Below are 19,520 nucleotides of genomic sequence, written 5' to 3'. Positions count from 1 at the left end.
GGAAGTGAAGAAGATCATAGTGTTAACTAAGCTCTATAGTGTCGACCAAGTCCAACAGTGTCTACCAAGCTCACAAGGTTAACAAAGTGGATCTAGTGTTGATCGAGTCATACAGTGTTAACCTAGTGATCTAGTTGCTACTGAGTTTATTAGAGTTCATCAAGTCACACAGTGCTAACCAAGTTCAAGCTACTTGGAAGTGATTAGTATGGACTGAGCTTCAAGTTCAACTGAGTGCCAAAGATTATCAAGCATTGATAGTGTTTGTCGTGTATCAAAAAATTACCAAGCTTTTCTTCAAAACCTAAGTTATAGCAGTTGGGTCAAGTTTGTAGATTATGATGAAATTAGTATTGTAGTCGACTCCAGTAAGTTGTGATTTAGATTGGTACATATGTAATACATTTTATCATATCCAAGAAAAAGTGTGAAGAACATATAATGAGCAGGAGTGCAAACTAAAGAAGGCTACAAACAATATAAGGGACATCAGATTTTTATCTATCACATTCAGGTGATCATTATAATATAAGAAATCTCAACCAAAAAATTAGAGTTTTAGATCAGAGATCAGCCACTAGTTCATCATAATAGGTGCATCAACCAAATCCTTTAATAGGGTAGACTTAATAGTCTTTGCTAAATCTCCTAATCGAGTGCATACTTCATTGTATGTTTGTAAATCCTTTTACAAGGTGGAACCCACAGTCCTTATTGCTCCTAACATGGCAGATCACTAGAAGTGGTCAATTGTAATCCTTAACAGATTAACTTTATACTATAGTACTAAAGCTGTGGGTATCATCCCCACCCCATTTTTACTTTCTAATTGGAAGGTTTATGGATCACCATATCTTGTGTAAAATTGTTATGAATGTTTATTTTCTTTCATTCTTTCATGCACACAATTAGATCATAATATTATATGAAGGATTAATTGGATAAAGTTTTATTGGGTCTTGATTCACCCCTCCCCTCTCAATAACCTTTCCTACCTTATATTTCCAATGGCTATACCCAAAAAAAAACACCTTTTCTTCGGTGGCATGTCCATGATTCTTGTAGGAGACCTAGACCAACTTCTACCTAGTATGGACAAACCAATCTATGCATCTCACACTAATGCAAAACAATTATGGCATAATTTTAATATGATTGTAATATTAGAAATGATATTTAGACAACAAGGTGATGATCCACTTCAAATATGATTTTGCCAAACACTACAAAATATGCACAACGTAGAAGCAAATCTACACGATTGGGAGTTGTTAATGACTCACACAAATAAAAACCTTACTATAACTGAATGTATCAAGTTTGACCAAGAAACACATTCATTTTCTACCAATGAATAAGTTTCACTCCATAACAAAAAAATGTTAAAAGAACTAAATGTCCCTATTGCACTTTGCACTATGATAAATGCACATCGTAGGATTGAGGAATTTGCAAATGATGACCAACTACCTAGAGAAGTTTTACTATGAAAATTTTAATGTGCTATTCTTACAAGAAACCCTTGGATCGTTGTCAGTCTTGTTCATGAATCTCTTGGAGAGGTCAAAGATATAGTGTATCCAATAGGCTCTAAACCTCTTCTATTACCTTCATATATTACTATAGAGTTCAGTAGCTATATTGGTACACCTTGGGATCCTAGAAACACAAAAACCATTCCAATACAACCCATTTCCCAAGGCAATCATACCCAAATACCCCTCACCATAGCCTAGTCTATAACTATACACAAATCACAAGGTCTTACCTTAGGTATGGCTACAATTGACATTGGTAAAATTGAAAGGCAAGGCCTCACCTTCTCGACTATCTCTAGAGTCAAATCCATCCAATGCCTTCATGTAGAGCCTTCCTTCTCTTTTGAGCACTTTTGTAATATGCAAAAAAACCCATACAATAGCATTAGAAAGAAAGAAGAAGTGCATTTGTACACAATGTCACATACAAACCATATCTATGAAGCAACTTCAATATTGAATGGTAATGTTTGACATTCTAAATATTTATGCTTTTCATTTATTAGTTTCTTTTTCTAACTTCCTAAGAAATCCATTACACTTTTGTACAAATTGACATTTTTCATATTCAAATAAGGAGTTCGCACACATCAAATACTAAAGAAAATTTCAAGTTTGTCAACTCACTTTTGAGTGGTTTTAATTTTTCAACAATTCTAAATTTTAGATAATTTATTCACATGTACTTTTCTTATTAATTATTCTCATTTTCCATTTATGTATAGGTTTTTTCTATTGATCTTAGATTGGTTTTGACAATCAAGTGTCGACACACTTAAGATGTTTACTAAGTTCATGCCAAGCTAGTAACATATGTTGAGTATAATATGGATAGATATTGAACTTCAATGAGTGCCAAGTCACTCATGTGCTAACTAATTCAAGTGTCGAGTGAACAGTTGATGCCAAGAAAGTTCAAGTGCCAAGCAAGATAGAATTATAGTGAGTGTTGAGTAACACAAAATGGACCTAGTTGTTTATGATGGCACAAACAACTATGTAAACCATTTTTGAGCTTACTTATGGATAGATCTCAAAGCTTTGAAGATAAGATCGAATCTATTTGGATTCCCTATGTGATTAACATGTATCCAATCAAAAAAATGGAAGGAATTTAGTGGGAAAAATGAATGAATCTCAATCATAGATTCATACCTAACCCTAAGCCACCAAAGTCTTTTTAAAGGGAGATGAAGCCCCATAATTCAAAGTGAGTATGAGTAAATGTGTATGTGAGGAGGTGATTCTAGAAAATATTTGAAGGAAATGAAAGGGGTGAATTGATCAGTATACATTCGAGGTGACTTAGAAGTGTGAAAGAATTGTAGAATCAGTTTGCAGAACAAAGGAGAAACTATACAACATTGCTACAATAGATCAAGAGGATCAAGATGGATAGAATTTCAATTTGAAATAAGCAAGGCAAAGTTGTAAGTGTATCAGATCAAACATTCTACTATTACTTTCTAACAACCATATCAATAGGGTGAAATCCGTTGAACTAAGGTTGATTTAATAATCATTGTAAAATCCTTTAACAAGGTGACATTCCAAGTGATTGTTCTAAAGTCCTTTAGTAAGACAAAATTTTATTTAGGGTGTTAAAATCCTTTAACAAGGTGGGATCTAACAATCCTTTGTAAGCCTTTAACAAGGAAAGCCTTTCACAGGGCAGATCATGAGAATGGTCAAACTATGTAACCTTAACAAGTGAACTTTATTGCTACAGTACTGAAGAATTGTGGGTGTCATCCCCACCCCAGTTTTACCTTCTCATTGGAGGGTTTTTGGGTAATCATATCTGGTGTCAAGTGATTATGTGGATGCATTTACTTTACACATTATTTCAATATGTTTATACATGCATTTTTTTTAAGTTAAAAGTTTTATTGGTTAAATATTAGTACTTATGATTCATTCCCCCCCTCTCAAAAGCATACATGTCCCATTTGTATTTCCAAAAATTGGTATCATAGATGAAATCTCATCAGGAGAAGCCTTACAACTTGGAGAAAATACCTTGAGATGGAAGTTTATAAGTTGGGAAAAACCATTGAAAATTAGGAGATTGAGATATATCTCTTACTACAATACTTGAATGAAGCCAAATATGCCTTAAGAAGTTCACTGAAGAGAAGGAAAGAAAATTTTATGGCAGAAAATGACACACAATACAAAGAAATTGACACCACAAAATTATTTGCAAATGGTAACTCCTATGAATTCGATGTAGCAATTGCAGATCTCATGGACAAGAATAGAACACAAGCTAAGGAGATTAGAAATCTCAAGTTGGAACAAGAATCACAAGCTATATTGCTATGTGAATTGACTGAACAAAAGAAGAAAGCTATAGAATACAAGGTCATGATTGAAAAAGACAAAAGAATTTTGGCAAATAGATTGGAAGAAAAATCAGTAGAGCTATCTAGGATCTGAAATATGAAATTGGACACCCTAAGCCAAATAATGAATTTCCATCATGAGTTGAATGTTAAGGACATTGAGATAACTACATTAAAGTTGTAGAATGAATAGTTGTAGAATAACCTGAAGAGAGAAAAGGAGTTTGCTGAAAGTTTCAACAAGCCAATTGAAGCCATCAAGTACTTTGAGAAACTACTAAAACCCCTTAGATCCAATAAAGACACATTAGGATTGTGCTACATAGGCACTAAGGAAGGAGAATCATCCAAAGCTACTGAGGAAAGAAACAATAAAGGTAAGAATTCTAAACCTAATTGTCATCACTGTGGAAAGGACATACAGCTAATGTTTGTAGGAACAAGAATGCTAGTCAGAATGCTAAGTCAAAAAACATGAATCATTCTCACAAATGCAACAAACAAGGTCATCATGCACATGAATGTAGAACTAGAACCATGCATGCACCAAAATTTGAAGGACACTGCTACAATTGTCAGAAGTTTGGACATAGAGCCTTTGAATGTAGATCCAAGTCCACATGGTCATTAAAAAGGTCAACAAAGGGAAGAATTTATGAAAACTCCTATAACTAGGATTACAAAAAAAGAAATAGCTATCATTATTGTCAAGAGTATGTACACATCCTTAAGAATTGCATAAGAACACACTTCAGCAGTAACTACAACAAATAGTTGAGTAAAACCACATGCTTTAGCTATTTGAAGACTGGTCATATCAGCAAGCATTTCCCAATAAGGATAAAGGCACCTAACTCAAAGTTCAACAAAGGAAAAGGAAAGGTAGATGTTGAGCACATTAGAGGAGATATGAATAAAACATTGAGGAAGAAAGATGGATGCAACACATCAAATGAAGGGATCACTTCACCTAATAGGTCAAGTGGCCACATCTCATCAAACTAAGAAAAAGGAGGTATGTGGGACTGATATTTAAAATGTCTTATCATATGTCAATTCCAAAAGAGGATAGTACTAAAACAGATATATTAGCATAAAGAAAGATGCAAGACAATAAGAAAATTCCATGGTTAAATCTTTAAGTTTTCATCTTACTGTCAAGTGTGAAAAGTTCTCTTTAATTATTGAGTAAAGCACTAGTATGTACCAAGCTGTCAGCCAAAGCCAGTTGAAGCTAAGTCAGTAGTAGCTACTAAGTGAAGGAAATTTCTATTGGTGCTGAGTAAAGATAATTCTTATAGCTGTCGAGTGATGGGAAAACCAATGGATGCCAAGTGAAACAGAAATTGCATTGAAGCTGAATTTATAGTTGTGCATATACCATGCAATAAATGCTATATTTTGAAAGGGTATAAGGGTAAATTTTACAAATTTTTCATCATTTTGAACATAGAGCAAGAGAAAATAGAGAAAAGAAGCGATTGATAAGAAAGAGTGAAGCATTTGCACAAATCATAGTGAGGATTGAGCATCAGTTCATCAATTCCAAAGGTATTCTTCACCTGCCAAACTATGCAGTTTTATATTTGTAAAACCCTAGCTTGCATAATGGCCTCAAGTTCTAAGAATCCAAAGGATAAGGAACCATTTGAAGTTCAATTAGTTAGCAATGAGGTTAAACAAATAGATTTTAGAGCCATACTAGAAGTTGCATACAAGAATGATCTAGCAGGTGCATTATCAATTATTCCACCTAAGGTTATTATGGTTCAATATGTGAGGAAGTGTTATAATTTCAAAGTAGGATGGATTGGAGATATGCAAATTAGACAAGCATATGATAGGTTATTCAAAAATGGAGTGTTGAAGGAGGAATTCAAAATTGTAGAGAAGAAGGGCTTAACCCGTGCCCTAGATTTTCCAATTGTGTTCAAAACTGAGTGGATCAAGATTGCTCTAAGTAGAATACATGATAGTTGTCTATGGATGGAAAGTGGACCCATCAAAATTTCAAAGAGGATTGTACATAGGGTTACGGGATACCCAACCCTAGATCAGCCTAAGACTTTGAGGAGTGACTCAAAAGAGGTGATAGAGCGAAATATAGGAGCAAAGTGGAACAAGCAAGGAATGACTATTAACATTATCAAAGATCCACTTCTTAACTTTGTAGAGTCATATCACACAAATTCTATCAATCAAGCTAACTGAATAGTGTTTTATGTATAGCAGTTGATGTAGGCTACAAGATAGTCAAGAAAGATCATACTTATGATCTTGCAGAACTATAGTTGTAGCAAATAATGGAGAACCTAGGAGCAATAAGGAAATCAAAAAGTGCTCAATGTAAGTTTGGTTCCATACTGATATGCATATTTTTCTATGTTCAAAATGAATTCCCATCTTTTGGTAGAGTAGAATGGAAGACCAATAGGTTAGTTTCTGTGCAAATAAATGAATACATTGAACAAATGGGAGAGAATTTTGAGTCAATAATGATTAGTTTCTTTGAAGACTTCAAGCAATCCATGAAATAGAGGTTGATAATTCTTATTTCCCTAGTGGAGAAATACTACAATGATATTTTCTTTCTTGTGGATATTGACTACACCTTCGTCTAGGTCTTACTACCTAGATTGAGATGGTTAAGGCCTCTAGGTTATGAAATAAACATTGATGAATCTTCAGTTGCTATCACTGCACTTCTTGTTGAAGAAGTTAATAAAAATGCTAAAAAAATTGGCAACTATGATGTTGTTAAATCAAAGGTTGAGATGGAACTGAAAACAAAATCAACCTTGAAGAAGAAAGACAAAATGGTGAGAAGCAACTCAAAGCCAAGTTTGGAGAAGGAAATGATGGAGAAGATGATGAAGAAGAAGAAGAGGAAGAAGAGGAACAAGGTCAAGAACCTCTTGATTTGACCCAAGGAATGGGTGAGGATCAGGAAGAAGAAGGTGCTGAGGGAGATGATGCTAAGGAAGCACCAGTAAAACTACAAGCAAAGAAGAGAAAGGCCAAAACATAGCCAGTTGCACAACTTAAGGCAAAGAAGATTGCATAGCCTAGTGTAACACAACCTACAGCTCTAGCAACTAGAGCCACTATAAGGGCTACCACTCAAAATGCAAAGGAGCAAGCCAAAGAGAAAACTAAGACAACTGAGCTGACTAGTCTTGTGCAGAAGAAACCTAGAAGAAAATATATAGCACAACTAGATTTAGATGATGAAAAGACAAAGTCAGAAGACACAAGCCAATTCAGATTGGTAATTCATGCTCCCAAATCTGATCTAGAAAACATTTGTGATAATGTTAGAGATAATGTAGATTTGACTAGTTTGAAAAACATTGAATTTGGTAAATTGAGTAAAGAAGACCAAAACATGGTTGAAGAATCTGTATATGCCATGATGGAAAAATTCAAGAATACCCCTCTTAAATTTGATAACACAATGCCCAAAGATTTATATACAATTGTTGAGAATAAATGACACTATTGCCTAAATATGGAGAAAGAGATAAGAGAATCTACATTGGCACAAGTGATGCAAGAATTATCAAAAGGACAAATAACCAAAGCTAATAAGAAATATGGTAGTAGATTTGCACCAAAGTATAGGGCATTTAGTATTTTGCAAAATAAAATTGAAGATGTTGTGAAAATGTCCACACAAATGTGGAGATTAATATATGGATTAGCAACTATAAAGGAAGGAGAAGCATATCCCTTTGAGGGAAGGAATAATGAAGAAAAAGTTGAGGACAAGGAAGAAGAAATAAAAAAAGAGAAAGAAGACACTACATTTGAGGAGACATAACAAAAGAATAAGCAAAATAGAGTATTGAAGGCTCATAACTACCAGCCATGAGCCCTCCACATCACACAACTACAACTGCAGAGACTATTACAGTGAAAGGTATTCCTAAAAAATCACCTTAGAACATCAATCCATTAACTACAGAAGATCTAAAAAAGATACTTGACCAATCTACATTGCATGTAAGGATATGTGAAAATTTTGTATTGGTCAGTGTGGATGAATTACAAAAGGTTGTAGCTAACATAACAAGGGAAACGATGACTACACAAGAACCACCTACTGTCATCCCTATAGCTACCAATGCTCAACCATTAACACAAATAGAGGATAAATCCACAAAGTTCAACACTACTAAAAAATTTGATGAAGTTCAAATTGTAGAAGAAAAGGAGCCAACAAAGGAACAAGCAGGATAGATAGATGTCTTTGTACCTACTACACAAACACAAGGTGCACCACAATTGATCAAGGAAGATCTGATGAAGAGAAAGACATACCAAAAGAAAAGGAGCAAGAAGCCATTTAGATATTAATAAACTTATAGACAACTAGCACTCCTACTAAAGTCCTTCAGAGGTAGAGCACTGATGCAATACCATTGCAAATTTCAGCACTAGGCTCAAACTCAACAAAGGTTGCTAAGGTATTCCACTATGGTGATGCATTATTAGATGAATAAATAGTGATACCAAAATATGATTATGCAACCATGAATTTAGAGCAGATTAATATCATGCAAGAGGCATTGGAAAGGAAGAAGAATCAAGAGATACTTAAGGAGTATAAATAGAGGCAAGCACTTTAAGAGATCAAAGACATATTTTTAGATGCTTTCAGCTTGCCAACACCTAATGAATCAAAGCCTACATTAGAACAACTATCAGAGATTATTGAACAAGTGACAAATGAAGACCAGGAAACCAATGTAAAACTCATGGAATGGTCTAAAAAGAAATTTCAAGGGAAGGTCAATGAGAAGATATCTAGTGGAATAACACTATCACAAGTAAAGTTGGCTGACAAAATTAAGAAAGTGAAGAAGGTACTTGAGAATATATTCTTATTGTACACAAAACTGTGTGATCCCACACTCTTCACACAAGAAATGAGCCACAAAATTTTGAGTCTAGAAAGGAATTTGAAGATTTTAGGCATGCAATTGCCTCAAAATCCAACTCAAAGTGAGAAGCACTTTCATTCAATGCTTCATAAATGAAATCAACTAGTTGTGTTAACAATAGAAGAGGCTAACATTAGAGCCAAGTTGATTATTATACAAGCCTCCCTTACCCCCCATATGGAAATGATTCAAAAAGAACTAGCCTATGCAGAAATAGTGTTGAAGAAAGACCCCAATATTTCAACATTGGACAATTTAGTTCATCTTGCAATAGAGACAACCATCCAGATCAAATCTTCAGATGTTGCATTAGACAACTAGGATGCTACTTTGAAGATCATAATAGAAGTCCACAAGAATTTCTTAGACAAATACACAATCAGTGTATAGAGCATTTGACATCGGTGTCAAAAGGGGGAGATAATAAAGTGTTAATAAAAGAGGGAGAAGTATATGAAAGGGAGAGATAAAGAAAAAAAAGGGAAGAGCAAGCAAAGGGGAAGCAATTAGAAAAGGAATAGAAAATAGATTATATCAGACAGAAACAAAGTCTCAGCAATTTTTCAGACAAAGAGTATCAACATGAAGCAAATATACTTAAAGAAGAGAAGAAATTATGGATATAGAATGGGTACATTAACTCAGGGGGAGTTACAAATTTTTGAGGTACATGAAGTCTATTACAGAGTTTTGAAAATTTTGAAGTTTTCTACATATGCCAAACTATATGTATATTATACTTGAGAAAATTAGATTTGTTATGTACAGTTAAGTGTTTTTGCCACTCATGTCAAAGGGGGAGATTGTTGATCTCGGATTAATTTTGACAATTGAGTGACAACACACTTAAGATGTTTACCAAGTTCATGTCGAGCTAGTAACATATGTCAAGTATATTATGGATAGATGTCAAGTTGCAATGAGTGTTGAGTCACTTATGTGCCAAGCAGTTCAAGTATCGAGTGAATAGTTAATGCCAAGCAAGTTCAAGTGTCGAGCAAGACAGAATTATAGTGCGTGTTGAGCATCAATATTATCAAGTGTCGAGTAACACAAAATGGACCTAGTTGTTTGTGATGGCACAAACAACTATGTAAACCATTTTTGAGCCAACTTATGGATAGATCTCAAAGCTTTGAAGATAAGATTGAATCTATTTGGATTCCCTATGTTTTTAACATGTAACCAATCAGAAAAATGGAAGGAATTGAGCAAGAAAAATGAATGAATCTCAATCGTAGATTCATACCTAACCCTAAGCCACCAAAGCCTTTTTAAAGGGAGACAAATCCCCATAATTCAGAGTGAGTATGAGTAAATGTGTATGTGAGGAGGTGATGCTAGTGAAGATTTAAAGGAAATGAAAGGGGTGAATTGATCAATATACATTCAAAGTGACTTAAAAATGTGAAAGAATCATAGAATCAATTTGTAGAACAAAGGAGAAACAATACAAAATTGCTATAACAGATCAAGAGGATCAAGATGGACATAATTGTGATCTAAAATTAGCAAGACAAAGTTTTAAGTGTATTAGATCAAACATTCTACTATTAGTTTCTAACAACTATATCAGCAGGGTGAAATCCTTTGAACTAAGGTTGATTTAACAGTCATTATAAAATCCTTTAATAAGGTGACATTCCAAGTGAGTGTTCTAAAGTCCTTTAGCTAGGTATACTTTTAATAGGTTGTTAAAATCCTTTAACAAGGCAGGATCTAACAATACTTTGTAAGCCTTTAACAAGGCAGGCCTTTCACAAGGCAAATCATGAGAATGGTCAAAATATGTAACCCTAACAGGTGAACTTTATTGTTCCAATAGTGAAGAATTGTGGGTGTCATCCCCACCCTAGTTTTACCTTCTCATTGGAGGGTCTCTGGGTAATCATATCTAGTGTCAAGTGGTTATGTGGATGCATTTACTTTACATGTTATTTCAATATGTTTATGCATACATTGTTTTAAAGTTAAAAGTTTTATTGGTTAAAGATTAGTACTTTTGATTCACAACCCCCCCCTCCTCCCTCTCCCTCAGAAGTATACATTTCTCATTTGTATTTCCAATATTTTTTACCCCATCACAAATACTACTTCAATTTCTTTTATATTTACAATTGAAAAAATATTTCAACAAATGTACATTACAATTGTATATTATATGTGAACCCTCTAAATATGTTACTCATGTATATATGACTCGGTTCTACATAAAATATCAATACTTTGCTAATAGTTGAAATTTTTCCTTTAATTTGAAATTTGTTCAATTTTTCTTTTCTACTAAAACCTATCGGCATACCCCTCGCACCTCTTCTGGTGCAAGTGCTAGTATTTATTACCCATGTGGAAGAATATAAGACCATTTCAATGCTTGGCATAAAAAAATGGGTTATAAAGCACCAAAAATGGTATTTATATCATTTTTGGACCATTTATTCATTATATACTCCTAAAATAACCTTAATTTACCCCTAATATGCCCTAACAACTTGTAAAATGGTAGTTAATTACATAAACAGAGGAAATTTCAGATTTTGGAATTACTTTTATTTAAAAGGGTGGTGTTTTTTCCCTAAAGGGGTATGCAATCTATTCAAAAACATATATATGTAATCGCAAATGCAAATATAAAGGGGGAGAATGGTTGAAAGGTAGAAGAGAGATTAGTTGTACTTTTTATGGAGAAAAAATAATGATATGTGAGGGAGAGTTTATGAGTATATTTCTTTAAGGATTTGTGATTTTATTTCCTTCTGGAGAAAGAGTTATATGTGAGAGTTTAAGGGGATGAGATAGGAACTTATTTTTTGTGGAATTGATTCTTCTTCAACCTTGGAGATTTTTTATTTGGAGTGGGCTTGAATGATGCATCTCAAATTGGATTTATTTCCTCTTTGTTCCTACTTCTACTAAATCTCCATAGGACTTGAGGGATGGATTCAACTTATTAATTACATTATTTATCTAATTAAATATAGATATATTTAGATGTGCTCTTGATGTTCTATAATTGTATATTTTATTCCTAGAGTTATTTAGATGCTTTGAGTTTCTACTTGTGAAAATTGTTAAGTGTTTTCCTATGGTAGTTAGCCACTAGTTTTGGAGATATATTATTTATGTTAGAGGGTTGTTGATAACTCTAGGGTTTAAAAAATCATGATTCTCATGGTTTTCTATTTTACTAATTTATCCTAACAAATAATTATTTTAGTTGCTAAAACTTATTAATTCATTTAAAAAATAGAAATCAACTAGAAGAATCAAAATAGATGATAGGCTATAGCTAATCAAAAGATGCTAAACCACTTTTTAATATAAAGAAAAATTAAAATAAAGAAAGATTAACAAAGTTACAGTTTATGTGTAGAAAATAAAGAAAATGAAAAAGAAATGGTGAGAAGGTGAATGATAGACCTAAATAAATTATAGTGGCATCTATCAACAAGATTGTTGGGGCTTCTATTGAAGTCTTGTATGTCAAGCTGTAGGCCTCTAGTTTTGTCAGAAGAGGGTTTTCTCCCTTGCTCTCAATTGGTCACAAGATCCTTGTTGGAGGGTTTGGTTAATTATCAGATGGAAATGGAGTAGTTGGGCATGTGGGTTTGTGATCTTGGGGATGGCTTTCCCTCTCAATCCCACATGTTTCTTGCATTTGTGGGCTTCTCGATCCTCTTTTTAGGGGCTAAAATGTTCATGAGTGGGGGAATCTAGTTTAATTTTCTATTGGCTCATGGTCTATATTAGCACTCTCTTACTGATCTGGGGACATTTTTTGCTTATAGGCCCAGTACTTATTTTGTTTGCTACTTTTGGGTGCTCATGGGTGCTCAAAATCTTAACCCTATTGTCTTTTTTGAGACAACTCTCCTTTATGTTGTCTCTAATTTTCTTCCTACTATGAAGACCTTATTTTTGGACATCTTTTTAGGTAGCTTCTTATGTGTTGAGGTTGCTAATTCTCATGGTAATGATCTCTTTTATTTGGTTAAGGGGGATCATGGTAGTTTTGAAGGGCTCGACTTGACTGGCTTTAATTTTTGGTTAAGGTATGGATTGGAAGGTACCTTCTTAAATCCTGACATTTGTCTTGGGTGGTTGGGTCAGTTCATGGTTGGTATATGTCATTTTTTGTTCCTATTGAGGGGCCAGAACTAGCCCCTATTGAGGTAGGGATTCTTGGCTCTTTTACATATAGGGTTTCACTCACTAGTCTTCTTTTACCCTTTTTGTCCATTCCTATTTAGGTAAATACAAATTTTTGGAAAATTGTGATTGAAGTTCTCTTGTGGGTGACTTTATGTTGTAATGACCTTGATTATGGATTGATCAATACTCAATTCCCATTTTTCTTTAGAGATAATCTTCTATAGCTCCTACAAGCTCTTCAATGGTAATTTTGCAAAGGTTGATTTGGATGATGGTTTTGGGATTTATGGTAAAACCCAAAGGTGTGATTTGGGGATCCATCAAATATCCTTTGAGCTCTGCATTTTGTAGGCTCTTATTGAATTGATGTGTTAATCTCCTCATTTGGGGTTGTAGGTGCAACTAGTTCTTTGTATGCATTCTTATATTTAGCTATTATTTTTTATGTTGGTTTTGGGTTGCTAGCCCTTTCCTGGTTAGTGTTTCAAATTTGTGGCTTCCGGTTCCCTATAAAAATATATTTGTACAAGGTTTTAGTGCCCCCTCAAAACGTATTTCACCTTAATAAAAAAGTGACCTAAATAAATTGCAAATACTAAAAATGATTTGTATGTGCAAAGTTAATATGGAGGTTTCTATGGTTGTTAAGTAGGATAAATTGTATCTAATTAAAGGTAAAATCTATTGATCAATACTAGGACACTAGTTGCCCTTTAATTTAGACTATCCTTTTAAGGAACAATTTGATTGATTTACTCTTCTCTGCATTTTGATGGAAATTGATCTACTCTACCTTTTGATAGAAATCAATTTACTCTACCTTTTAATAACCAAATTTACTGTGTATCAGTTCATTAGAAATGAATGGCTTGATAATTTATTTATGATGCATCTAGACTTTTTAGAATTGGAAAATAGCCAAAATAAAAATTTTGAGTTGGAAATTTTAGGGATTTGCAGCATGTAGGTTTAGGGTTTGGTTCAAATTGATTGCCTCTAGCCTACATTTATATGTTTTATCATACATTTGTTCTAAAAGCATATGAAGGTCATCTATTGAAGATTTGATTTCTGATATTTCAAAGAAAGATGCCTAAATTAGGGTTTTTTTCCCTTGTTCACAATACATACAAAGTGGATCCGCTAAGGATAGTTGATCCTTTGAGTTTTGGTGGGGTTTATAGGCATCTTCCAACATAATAGGCTGGTCAAATATGTCATTTTGTATCAAAATTAAATATTTTATCACTCTACTATGACTTATGATATTTTCTTTGATATCTTCAATATATAATTTTTTTTATTTGTATGTTTCACATTGTTCCAAACTATATAATCTTTCATCAAATTTTGTGTTTTATTGGATGTTTGTTTCAAAGTCAACCATGATCCTTTCCAAATTCACTAAATCAACTATTGTTGCACACTTATTGTTAATAGTTTCATTTGTCTTATATTTGATTGTGTTCCTAATTACTTGTGTATGTTCACAATGTTTAACAATTTAGATCAGCATTTGGATTTGTCTCTTCCTCCACAATCGCTCTCCTTTATTTCTTGACTCGGCATCTGAATCTTACTAGCTAAATGCTTTCTTGATCTATTCACATCATCTCATATTTATTCTTCCTCTACTTTTGTATATTATTTTACCCTTATCTTGTTGTCTTTCTTCTCTACTACTTTATGCTTTTAAGCTATAGAGCACATCTTCTTCAAATTAGATGTTTAATTAGCCAATGTAAAGTAGTCATTGTCCTTATGTTTTGATTCTAAGTCAAAATATAATATTTCTTTGGTTTGATCTCAATAACATTTAGGGTATAAGATGTAGATTTATCTATTGGTTATTATTTTTATTAGTTTAATATCCTTGGTTTCTACCTTCATCTTTATTAAAATTTTGATATCATTAGAAACTCTAGGGTAGGATTCAAAAACTAATTATTCACCTATAAAGTTTTATGTACACTTTAAAATCTAATTATGAATCAATTCTGCTGGAATTCTTTTTTAAACTATCCATGTTGGTAAGCTTGTTTCACTAGCATAGATCCCATTGAAATTAGAAGCCCATTTTTTTAAAATTACACTATATCCCTTAAGAAAACATAGATGCACATACAAAAGATCTTCTCTAATTTTCTTCTTTTCAAAATGTAAATATACTAAACAGTCATAGAGAGAAGAAATACTTACATGGTCCCCACAACCTCTGCTCAGCCAATCCACTAAACTTGACTTTTTATATTTTGGATTGTTCCAAAATGTAAACACCCCTAAGGATATACACTAAAACCATCAATATTTTATGTAGTAATTGCTTATAATCAATGTATTGCCACTATTAAATTTCTTGTTACTCTAAAGATCTTGGACCTCCTTATCAATGGGGCATACCATGTGGTTTCTTAACAACTTATTCTCCCCTTTAAATTGATTGTTTTTTATTTTTGCCTTGATTATAATCCATTTGTGGCACAGACCTATGACTTTTGTTTTCTTCTAGGAGCCACATTTTATCTTTTTTTTCCCGAGGAGATCCATCTTGGCCATTACAGAATGGGCATAATTTTCTCCTTTCAATTCCAATTTATCTATTTTTTTACTGAAAGAAACTTGTTGCACTCTTATAGGTGGTAACTTTTCCTTTCAAACCACTTGTTTTAGTGATTCCAAAATTGATTTCTTTGTAAGTTTCAAAAATGAGTTTGGGTTTTTGCAAGTCTTCATTTTTCCCACTCATTAATCGATCGTGGACCATTTTTAATTTATTGTATTATTTGGTCACTTTGGTTCAACCTTCATCCACATGCTTGTGGCTTGGAAATTTTCTCTTGGTGGTTTCTCATCCTTTTTTCTTGGGGATAGAAAGGATAAAATTTGGAATTTCCATCATTTTTTTAGTCATTCCTTCTATTGTGTATTGTTAGCACTTGACGAAGCCCTAGCCAGGATAAAAAATTATTATTGAATGGTAGAGGCATGATAATGTCATTGGAAGACTTTTTATCTTCCCATATTTGGTGTTAATAAATAAAGTGAGTTGTTTCACATGTTTTAAATTCTTCAATGAATTTTGATTTGCAGATTTTGCCAAACAAGAAGAGTAGAGAGCCATTTTTAGTTCCTGCCAGGAACTACACTGAAGCCTTAATCTGTTAAATCATGATTATATTTTCCAAGATTTTCCAATAAAATCTATAACATAATTGTAACAACATTCATTTCTAATGTGTGTCGATGTGCAAGTTGCTCATTGTTAAACTTCTAAATGGACAAAGCTCTAGTGGCTTCTCATTGGCTTTGAGAAAGGTTATAGAGTTCAACACAATAACCCATAATAGAGAACACACTCCTTATGAGGTTATTTTGTAATATTTACTTTCAATTTTTCTTCTTTCAATAGAAAAAAGATGATCGATTCTTAGGCAAGATAATCCAATATGCACCCTGGCACATTTTGACTGTTTAAACCAAGGCTCTCACATGTTTCAATGCAAGAGAAGAGGAATAAATTAAAAGGACGTGTTGGAGTTACCACCATTCTTGCCAGTGATCTTCATAGCTGGAATGTTTTAGCATGAGCAGACCAACTACCAAATTTTTAGGCCTTATGTCTTTCTTGTAGAGTGTTTAAGGTTCCCATTTCTATAATGGTATCAAAACTTGGCATGGTTGCATGTTTTTTTGACATAAAGATCAGCCACGTGCACTTCTTAGTGGTCTCCATTCATTCTATTTTATTGACACTCCTGGTAGAGATGTAGTTGGTCTATAATTTATTGTTGGGCTTTTTTGTGCAGCTTGGGTGTAATGGATCTTGATATCTTTAGCTGCAAGGTTTTGAAATCTATTACTAGTTGAAGAGCTCTTGAAATTCAATCCTCTTCTTGTGAAGGTACCAATACCAAAGGAAATATGCATTTACATTTGGCTGCTCAAGGGGGTTTCTACAAAGTTGTACAAATCCTACTCAAATTAAAAGAAAGTGCATGTGTGAATATTTACAAGTGGAAAGACATGACTTTGTTCAAAGTGTGCAAAAGTGGTGATGAAGTCATAGTGGAGGTGTTATTTTATGCCCATCCATCAAGTCTACGAAAAAAGATGGGGGGTGAGAGGAATTGTTTACATGTTGCAATTAACATAGGTGATCTAGGTCATTCTCTTTAGGTTTCATGATTTTTTTTGTATTCTATTTTCCTAATAGTATCCATTAAGTTCTCGGTCGATATTAAATATTTGGTTATGATCCTCCATAATGTTGTGTTGGGACTCGGAATGTCATTATCTAGTTGCAACATCCATCTAACAAGAAAATATTTCATGGAATGAATATGTTTTTTTGTCATATGTCTATTTAGATTTAGTTGTTTTCTACTCATTACATTTAATAGGTATGAATGATTCTATCTGAATCAATTGTTTATGAGTGCAAAATATTAATATAGATGAGCTAGAGAGACAATCAAAAAATAGATATCATTATTTTTGAACTCTTAGTTCTATATATTTTAACCTATAATTTTTTGGTACATCATTCTATTATTGTGCTAGAATAGACTATACAATATATTGATATTTCTTTTCCTAAATGTTTATAGTAGCAGTGTTCCATCCATTCTGAGCACAAGCATCAGAATTGGAGGCTTGAGAAACATTGTGCCTACTAATAGCAGTGATGTAGCATCTATCATTTTCTGTTAACCAATTTTATTCATTGTGATTTGCTTGATATTGTCTATTCTGATAGGTCACTAGCTCTAAAGATTGCACATTCATCTCTTCAATGGCATAGCTAGTTTCTTATAGAAGTGGTGTGACAAATAAGAGTTTCATTGTTCCAAATAGAGTCGTAGATGAGGTATTTCTATAAACATCATGAGGAGTAATTATAATTTCCATATTAATGTTTAGCAATATTTTTGGAAGCATTTTTAATTTGATATTTCTATATCTTCTATAGAAAAGTTTATATAAAGGCTTTGATGTATAAAATAAATGTCGTTAATGTATCTAGTAAACCTTAGTAAAATCATCTATATTAGTGTTTGGTTTTGGTATCAAAATATATAAGTAAATTTATACATAGTGATACTAACTATTAATGTTTATTCCTATAAATTTATAAGTAGTTAAGAAATATACATTTATAATATCTAATCTATAAAATCATTCAAATAGTTATACTATATAAAGTATAAATTTATAATATTTTACGATGCAAGTTATTATTTTTATATAAATTTGATTCTTCAATCTTTATATGTGGAAACTATAAATCTTACCATATAGAATATCTGAACAAATAAATTTGTTGTGTATTATATATTTTGTATAAATTTATGTATTCAATAAATTTATAAATTTTTGTATTATATATAATAAATTTTTGTTTACTATAAAAAAAAATACACTTATTGACTTTGTTATGTATAATATGGAAAAGAAACAATCTTCAATTTTTCTAAATAAATACTTATTGATTGTTTTTCATGTTTTTTTGTCCTTTTTTTTAAAAATTATTTTTCCAAAAAAATCCTTCTATGGTTTGCTGATTTATTCCTCTATGCTTCTATGGTCTAATGCGTTAGTTTTTATTTCCATCAAATTTACAAAGCAAGGGATAATAAATTCTATCGCTTCTGTTCTTTTAGCATTGCATCATTCAATAGACATTTCATTGTTATCCTTGACTTCAAATTGAATTATTAATGAATACTATCTTGATTGAAAAAAATTGTTTATTGTACAGTTCTCTAATATAAACCTCTTTAGTTGACTCTGATTTTAATATTTTTTACAAATACAACATATTTTCAACAAATGGTGTCAAACAACAATATTGGATTTGCTTAGCATTGCACGATAATCTTTAGGTTAGGTTTCTAACTAATAAAGGATCTAACTGGATGTTTTGTGACTATAGAATAGTTCCATGTGATTATATTTTTCATTGGAGATGTTTAAATCCCATCGTTTACCAACCTAAGAACTACTCATTTGATTTCAATCACCTTACATTTCTCTTCTCAAATCTACATTGTATGTGATTTCGCCATAATATTTGATTCAAAAGTCATATTTTCCCATTATTTTCAAAAGTAGTATAGTAAAGTTCTTTTTCAAAAATGTCTACTTAGTTCCTAGTTCAATAAACTTTCAAAAAAAATACTTACTTTAAAAAAAATACTTTCTTTGGTTTATCAATGGAATTATTTTGACTATCATAAATAGTCTATGTAGTTATTTAATTATTTTTCTTTGTAACCCTCTCCTCAATTTCCTTGTGATGTCTTTCACCAACCTTTGTCTCCTTCCCCCTCCCCCTTTGGCACACCTTTTATGGCTCCCCTTTATCCTAATGAGTTTAATCAATCAGAAGATCAAATGACAAGTTTTGTAGAAAAATAATTTATTATCAATCCATCTCCACAAGTAGTTTCACAAGTAGAGGATATTGCTCAAGATGCCATTGTTGTTTTGGATGATCAAATTGAAAATTCTATTATTGATTTTTTTGATACTTCTTTGTCTTG

This window comes from Cupressus sempervirens, chromosome 9 (genome assembly GCF_028749045.1).
Source record: "Cupressus sempervirens isolate cs-2001-9-10 chromosome 9, ASM2874904v1, whole genome shotgun sequence".
NCBI classification, from domain to species: domain Eukaryota; kingdom Viridiplantae; phylum Streptophyta; class Pinopsida; order Cupressales; family Cupressaceae; genus Cupressus; species Cupressus sempervirens.
Note: the sequence above shows the minus strand (reverse complement) of the source record.